Here is a 9522-nt window from a genome sequence, read left to right on the forward strand (position 1 = left end):
TCATTTGATCCATAATCCAAAACGTTTTTTCAAGATCGTGTCTTTTGCGAATGTTGTCAAATAATATATTATATGTGACAACAATGGAAACTGAATCCTTTCTCCTCTTATCATTTAGCGCTGACAAAGCCATGCCAAGTTTGCTTTCTTTGCAAAAAGTAGAATTCAATTTGGTATAGGCCACAATTCAGGGCAATAGCTACCACTTTCATTTCTTAAAAATCCTTCTGACTTATCTATTTCACCATTTTTTCCAACAGGCATCCATCAGACAGCTATAAATGGTTGCAATGGGAGACAAGCCTTCATCTAGCATTTTATCCATAAGCAAATGTGCTCTAGAAAAATACCCTGCCTTGCACAGACCATCAATGGCTATGGTCTATGTCACTTCATCAGGTTTCAAATCCCTTGCTGCCATCTTCCTCAACTTTCCTACCATGTTCATGTCTCCCAATCTACAGAATGCATTTATTAATGTGGTATATGTAATTACATTAGGGCAATGTCCATTGCTTTGCATTTCAGAAAGAATGGCAAGCGCTTCCTTTTCTCTATCACACTGACATAAACCATCAATTAGAGTGGTGTAGGTAACAAAATCTGGGGAGCACCCTTTCCTTAGCATCTCTTTGACTAAGTTTTGAGCCTTTTCAACCTCATGCAATTCACACAGGCCGCGTATCAAAGTATTATAAGTAATCACGTCTGGTTGCAAGCCCTTTGTGGACATATAATGGAAGAAATCCCAAGCCTTGTCCATCATGCCATCTTTGCATAATCCATTAATAATTGCATTAAAAGTCACTGTATTAGGCATAGGACCAAGCTCCATCATTTTGACAAACAGATTGCACGCTTCACCTTTTCTTCCAGCTTTGCAGAAGCCATCTATGAGACTACTATAAGTGTGTGTAGTAGAAAAGTGATTGTCTTCTATCACTTTTGCTAATAATTCTAAAGCTTCATCTACTTTGTCTACTTTGCAGAGACCATTGATCAGAGTGTTATATGTAACAATATTTGGAAGGCAGTCACTATGTTTCATTTTAGATACTAACCTTAGAGCTTCATTTTCCCTTCCCACCTTGCAGAGACCATTAACTAGACTACTGCACAAAATAATATCAGGAGATGTGCCTTCTTGTATCATCCCAGCAAATAAAACAAGAGCCTCGTCTACCCTACCTATTTTGCAGATCACATCAATTATGGTGCTGTATGTAACAATATCCGGAACACAATGAAGGTGCCCCATTTCATGGAAAATCCCAAGTGCCTCCTCAATTCGTTCCCATTTACACAAACCCTTTATGAGAGTGTTATATGTAACAATATCTGGAGGGCAGTAACTATGTTTCATTTTAGATACTAACCTAATAGCTCCATCTTCCCTTCCCACCTTGCAGAGACCATTAATTAGATTATTGCACGAAATAATATTAGGAGGAATGCCTGTTTGTATCATCTCAGCAAATAAAACAAGAGCCTCATCTACTCTGCCTATTTTGCAGATTGCATCAATTATGGTGCTGAATGTAACAATATCCGGAACACAATGAAGGTGCCTCATTTCGTCGAAAACCCCAAGTGCTTCCTCAATTCGTCCCCATTTACACAAACCCTTTATGAGAGTGTTATATGTGATAACATTTGGATTTATGTCCATTTCTTTCATTTCAACAAGAAGGGATTTGATTCTACGGTAATTACCCAAGTTCCCAAGGCTACCTAAAAGCGTGTTGAAGGATACGACATTGAGAGGGAGGCGCTGAGATATGGCTGAATGTAAAAGATCCCAGGCCTTGTTTGTGTTTCCCGATTTACAGAGGGTATCAATGGATTGATTGAACTGGAAAACATTAAATTTGTGGGTGATGTGAGGAGGGTGCTTCTCCTGTTTGTGTGTATCTCGAGTTGTGAAGGATTTGCAGAATAATTTTGAAGAAGAAGAATGAGGAGGAGAAATTACCTGCTTATAGAGGGGGCAAATCCATTTGAAGTCCTGCATTGTCACCATCTTCATTGGTGAAAAGAGCAGACCCGAAAAAAATACAACTCTTGGAAGGAATAAAACACAGTACTTTTTGCATCTCAATATTAAAGCAGAGCAGAACAAAACCCTAAAAAATCTTCTTCAGTATTTTCTCATCTCGTGTATTAAAGCAAATATAATTCCGATTATAAGGACATAACCACACCACATTATTAAGCCATAGACATTTTTCATATGGGATACAAAAACTAAAATTTATTAAATAGAAATGGATGACTATGGGAACAAGGCCGCAAAGCAGCATAGTTCTCCAAAAATGTGTGAAAGAATAGTAATTTTTTGATTTTGTTATTAAAATATTATTAAATGGTTAAATTTTTATATGATTTATATTTTGTTTTATTTTAGATGTTCAATTATATAAAATTATATAGTATATATTATTTCATTATATTTTTTATTTTTATCAAAAATAAATTGATTTTTGTATTTTCTAAAATAATATACTAATAGGAAATTAATATTTCAATGTTTCTTTGAAAATACTATTTTGTGATAAATATTTTATTTTTATTTTTAAAGATGTAAGAAAATAAACTAGCAATTGCACATTAGTGTGCAACAGGTATGCCGAATAGACATGAAAGGTCAACTAAGTATTTATTCTTTTGTCTTAATGGGCTATATATGACCATGTTTCATGTTATAAACCTTTAAATATGTCAAGGGAGTTGTCATATGATTGTTATGCATTAAATTTGACTATGATTCACAATTACAATTTTTAACCATGCATGTGAAATGGATTATCATATGTTAATAATGACTTGCATGTGGGTACTGTCACTTTTTTTGCAAATTTAAATAATCTGTGCTAATGGTAGTTTATATTTCACCATGTTTCATGTTAGCAAACCTTTATTATGCCAATGAATTGCACTATGTCTATTATGCATTACATTTGATTTTGATCTATAATTATTATTTTTATATATGCCAAGTAGATTTGTTTTCGTCTAAGAACAAAATATAGTAAACTATTTTTTGATGTTAGTAATAGTTAATGTATGACAAAGAAGGAAATTGATATCAAATATTCAATCTGTATATCTATTTATTATTTAATTAAAAATATATACTTTAATAGAAAATATTTATCTTTCCCATTTGTTCCTCCCACCCCACCCACCGCCCTCTCTCTGTGTGCATATATACCTCTTTCAACACTTATGTTCCTATTTATCTATATCTTTCTTTCATCTCAATATTTCAACATCTCCATATTTATTCTCGCATCTCTTCAACTATCTATATCTACAACTATGAATTTGTAATGCTAAATGAGCGTGTGCACAAAAAATAGTGATTAAGAGTGTGGAACTTGTAATGCTAGGTTAATAATGTTTGAAATCTGTATATGCTATAATAAATATAATTGCATGTTCATTATGTTTACATTTGTTTTTCAATATATGCTTCAAGATGAAAACTCACACATGCTAACACTATCACTAGCATTGTGAACAAATATACATGTCACAATTTTATATGAAAGATGTGTTTCATTGAATGAAATAGACATATGCTTTCATATGCAAATGTTTGTATTTTTCCTACCTATATTTGTCATGTATTACCTCATGCATTTTTACTATGCTTGAGTTTGTAGTAAAAAAATGAAATAACTACACATTTTTTCGATACATTCTTGTTAAGGAAAATTTACACTTATCGTCAGTTTTGTTGTTAGAAGATATAGACCTGAGGTGAAATATATGTTACATTGAATGAAATAGACACATGATTATATATAAAAGTCACATTTCATCTATCTATCTTAGTTGTATACTCTATATACTTATACAATGCTTACTTTTTATAGTTAAGTAGTACATTTAATACACATTTGCTTGATCTTGTAAAAAAAATTTATTTCCATAACAAAGTCTACTAGTTCATCCCCTCTGATGAGGCACAAAAAGGGTTGTAAAATTTGATTTATAGGAGAACTATATTTTATTTAAAATTTCTAAAGTGTATTCATCCAATCCATTTTGAGAAACCCATGACGACTAGTGCAGTTCATAAGAACACATTTCTTTGAGGCACTATGAACCATGAGATGATTCACACATTTTGTCAAACAGTTCACGTGCCTTCTCCATGCTTTTGCATTTTGTATACATGACTACCAAAGTAGTTGCAACAACAAGATTTGACGAAACTCCTCTATTCTATATGCAAAGTAAAGACGTCCAAATTGGGTAACAGTAAAAACATTGAACAAGAATTATGACTATTGACTATTTGCGTCAATATAATTATCTATGGATATGTAACTTCCTAAAGGGAATCGATTAGCATAATTATAGTTTCTTTCTTGCCTTGTCTTTCTATGTGCAGCTGAGTTATCCCTAGATTCCCTCCCTAAATGTTGATGGTCATCTCTTTGTTTTCCTGTGTTAATATTATAGTTTAGATGATATATTTAAGCAAGTATAATAATAGGAAACTTAAGAGTGTACATTGATACTCATTTCCTCTCTTTCAATCACTTCATGGCTATCTTCTTCGTAGTCTCTCTATTTCTTAAAAACTACGTGGATATGCAATTACTTGTGATTAGAAAATTTATGTCAATATTTATATTGAGGTTGAATAGAGGTATTCGCAACATGGATTCCCATCCCTCACTTTCATTCTTTTCCTTTTGCTAATATATCCTAAAGTTTGATGTCTCATCTTGTATACTTAGATTCCTCCTTGGTTCTTTTCCTAGTGAAGCTACATATAGAGGGGTGATCAACTTGTGGGTGGTGAGGAACAAAGGAACCATATCGAATAGTGACAAATAAATGGAATAATGTCTACACAAATTGTTGTCTATATCTATTCATTTATTTTCTTCCATCTCTATCAGTTAGTGCTTTATGTCACTTTGCATCTCTAATTGTAACATGGAAAAGAAAAGAAATTCTCTATTGATCACATTCTCTTGTCAAAAATTCTCTGTCATGGGCAAAATAAGTGTTTAACAAACCAAAAAGGTGCAATTGTCTTGCATCCTTGTGGAGCTCACGATAGAAAGCAAATGTCTAATAAAATCTTATTAGATATGAGCAAACTAGATTATTTCTTTGTTTTTGAATAGTCATGTGTCAAATAAAATCAATCAACTCTTAACAATACTTCAATGGTAGTCATTTTGTCTCTGGGATTCTCCACCGTTGGATGAAAATTTTAGCTCCTCACCTTCATATAAGGGAACGCCTTCGGCATAATTACTTTTGTAAAATTATAATTTTATAATTATTATAATTAAATTCAATAATAATAAATCAATAATATAATCATCTACAATTGAAAAAGTATTCTAAATCTCATTTGTTTAAAAAATAAATTGCTAACAAATAGTTAAAATAAAATAAATAAATATTATATTTTAATTGTATCTCATATATATATATATATATATTTATAAACATTATTGAACCATATATTGAAACTCATAATTTTATAATAGATAATAGTAGCATATATCATATATAATAAAATAAATGATTAGTTAATATAATGGTGCAAATAATTTTTTGTATGATTATCTAGTTTTTTATTTTTTTATTATCTAATTCAATCAATGAAAACTTGTGAACTAGATTTTAGTTTCAAGTTGTAATCTTTTCTCCTCAAAATCTATTGTTAAAAAAATTTAACCAAATGAAAATGTAGAAAATTAATTTTCTAAAGTTAAAAATCATATATTTTACTTGATCAAATATCATAATGCAATATTATAATTAAAAATATACATCTTGATTGGCTAATATGCGCATATATTTTGATTGGCTAATATTGGCTACTTATCTAATATTAGATAAGTAGGAATCATATGCGCATGCAACAAGTAGTCTATAGAATTGCTTATTTTTTATTTTTTATGAATTAACAATCAATCACATTATTTCAAAAAAAAAATCCATAAACTTCACAAGTTATTAAATATGTAATATTTTAAATAACATGTCAAACTCTATAAGAATTTAGCCAATAGGCTATTTCTGAATTGAATTTTTGACGGAAAAGTTATTAGTTGGTTGGAAAAGTTGTCAGTTTGGCCGAAAATTTGTAAATCCTTCTTGTTAATTATTTACTGGTCATTGTTTATCTAACTCCACTTTTAACTCTTGTTTTGATACTTATTGATTGTTATCTCTACTTTTTAACTATTATTTTTCTTTTTCTATTTATTTCTATAAAAAATTACTTTCTCCACTAGACCTGGAATTTGATGGTCGTATTGGTCATTTTTGCACTTTTGAACTGTATATGATTGACTAAAAAATTGTTAGACTGAATGAATTGATAGGCTAAATATTTAGAGAATTGTCAATATGACAAGTAAATTTATTACTAAAACTTCAATATTTGTTATAGGGAACTTAAGTATTTTATTTAATATATAAATGTGATCCCATTATATATATATATATATATATATATATATATATATATATATATATTTAGATATGTTTCTATTTTGTATTTTGATGATAGAAACTTATTGAAATAGTATATAATGAATTTTAAAAACTTGTCAGCCTTTGACTGAAAATTGTCAGCCCTTGTCATTAATTACTTCTAGACCAGTTTTATCTCACTCTAACTTTAACTCTTGTTTTTTATCCTATTTATTTAATTAAATTAGCTATTATCTACACTGTTAACTCTTGTTTTTTTCTTATTTATTTATTTATCTCTATTTTTTACTCTTGTATTTAATTTGTAAATTAATTTATCAATAATTTTAACTCTTATTTTTTTCTATTTATTTACAAAATTATTTAGTTGTTATCTCCACTTTTAACTCATATTTTTGTTTCTTTTTATTTAATTTTAAATTTTTTAATTGATTGAAGTTGTAGTTTTTAAATTATTTTAATTAGTGTAGTTTTTTAACTTTAAATATTAAGTTTTAGTTTAGCCAATGGGATATTTGTGAGAGGAGTTCCTTTTTTTTATTATATTATATTAAATATTTCTCATATTCAATTTATATATTAATTTTTGGAGATTTTATAAAATAAATATTTTATTCACATATTTAAGCCAATATACTTTAAATTAGTTAAGTTTCTAGTTTTTAATTTATTTTTTAAATTAGTTTATTTTTTCACTTTAAATATTGATTTTGAGTTTAGTGAATAGGATTGGCAATTAGGAGATTTGTATGATTGAAGTTTTAGTTTTCAAATTGTTTTAATTTAATTTTCTTATTAGTATAGTTTTTCATTTAAATATTCATTTTTAGTTTAGCCATGTGAGAGTCGCTATTTTTTAATATACATATATATTATATTTCTCATATTAATTTTTCATAATAGTTTTTTTTACGGTGATTGTTTTTAAATAATTTTTTTTCATATATTTAAGTTGATAGATTTTAAATTAGCTTAGTTTTAAATTTTTTTAAAGGATTTTATTCATATATTTAAGTTAATAGACTTTAAATTAATACGTAGGAGATATTTTTCCACAACAAGTTAAATTGTGATATTGTTATCAGGGTTTAACTATGTAATTTTTGAGTCAAACTCATTGAATCATGTTAATGAGTAATGATTTACAAAAATCCATCTCTCATGATAATAAATAAAACACTTAGTGATGCTCACAGAGGTGAAGCACTAAGAGTTCCCTTATTTAAGTTTTTAGTTTTTATAATTATTTTAGTTTATATTTTTTGCTCCACTTTATACATGTTATTTTTTCATATTATTTTCTTATTAGTTTTTTATAATAGATTTTTATGGGAATATGTTTTAGATGATAATTTAATAGTATATAATAAATTAAATAAATAAATATTATTTATTTAATTTATTACAAAATTAAATTTATTTTACTTAAAGTAAACATCTATCGACTCATCATTGCAAGCACAAAAGCTTGTGACTTCTAGTTTTGTATTTCTCTTATTAATTGTTCATAATAGATTTTTTGATGGGTTTTTTTAAATAATTATTTTTTCATATTTGATAAATTGAATTTAAATAAATAATATTTATTAATCTATTGAAAATATTTTAGTAAATATTATGTTTCTGAATAATAAAACAACTAAAACAAGGGGGTTGACCCTTACATAAGACAAATTAGCCTACAACCAACATGTTACCATCCAATAAAAAGTTTACCCCTACTATTGCTTATCAAAACAAAAACATCATTTGAAGGAGCATAATAATAAAAACTACTGACATCCTACTAAGATAACTTGAACCAATACTACTTAAAAGAAAGGAGTTTCTAAACAAAGGAAAACCAACAAACACATAAAAAAGAGAGGAGCAAACCCTAATTTGGGCTTCCTCTCAGCCTTCCCTTTGAGGGGGATTTTCACCCAATATTTTGCCAAAAAATTGAAAAGCATCTTGGAGTCCTCATGAGTCAAATCCTCATCCTGGTTGTCATTTAGTAGGTGCAGGGTAGTGGCCGCCATATTTGTCACCTTGATGGTGAACTTTGACAAAAGTTTGACCCTCTCCTTCAAGGCCTACATCCTCTCTCTCAACTCTTTACCTCCAAATTGTGGGTCTCTATAGTATCCTCCAACCTACCACCCAAGTTGCCCTCCCCCATACCCTTGTTGTTATCCTGCAAAACTGGGGGGTTAGAAATATTTTTTTCTTTAGGTATCACCCTAACCAAGGAGAACATTATTGTAGGGGAGGGGGCTCTTTCCATCGTGTCTAGGAACTGATCCTGCGTAAGGTCCACGATACCCATGGTAAGAGAAGTGGAGATGTGGGTCACCACTTTTCTCCCCTTCTCCTCACCACCCAAACCTGACATAGAGGAGTCTGAAATCTCCACCTCCTTATCCTCCTCATTCCCTGTGCCATAGTTCGATGTCTTCTATTTCACTCTTTGTTAAGAGTGGGTCATCTCTTTAGAATCTGAATCATCCTCTTGCAAAGCACTAGTCCCCATTTTCCTTTTGGCATTCATTTTCGTTATTCTTCCAAATCTTCATCTTCCACCTCTTACCTCTTCTTCCAATTCCTCTAGATCCTTCTCCTTCCCTTTCTTTGATTTCACTTTTTTACTAGGAGTAATCTTTTTCTCCTCAGGGGACCCACTTGGTGATGGTTGGGGGGTAGGGGCTCTAGGGCTGGTAATTCTCAGAGGGATATGGTGGGGGCAGGGGTTATGAAGAGTTGGGATATCAACCTCAACAATTGTAGGGGATAGCAAGGCCAAATGGAATTGGTATAGGCAAAACATCAAACCCTAGTGAAGGATTGTATAACTAACCCCCTTTTTTATTTTTTCCTTAACATCAGATATAGTGTCAACTAATTCATGTAATAGCAAGAAAAGGAATAGAAATACTATCACAATGGTGGAAATGATTGAGGGGAAAATGATAATAGTAGCACACTCTGTATCTTGCTTCCAAGGTGAGATATTTCATCAGCACCAAACAAACTTCATTCCATGGCTCTGGAAGCTTTTCGGGCTAAAAC

The 9522-nt window shown here is 30.0% G+C and overlaps 1 pseudogene; it reads right to left on the reverse strand.

Moving 5' to 3' along the window:
- Positions 1–241: 241 nt before the first annotated feature.
- Positions 242–2020, reverse strand: LOC149557768 (uncharacterized; annotated as a pseudogene).
- Between the last annotated feature and the right edge of the window lie 7502 nt (positions 2021–9522).

Source organism: Cupressus sempervirens, chromosome 5 (assembly GCF_028749045.1).
Source record: "Cupressus sempervirens isolate cs-2001-9-10 chromosome 5, ASM2874904v1, whole genome shotgun sequence".
NCBI lineage: Eukaryota > Viridiplantae > Streptophyta > Pinopsida > Cupressales > Cupressaceae > Cupressus > Cupressus sempervirens.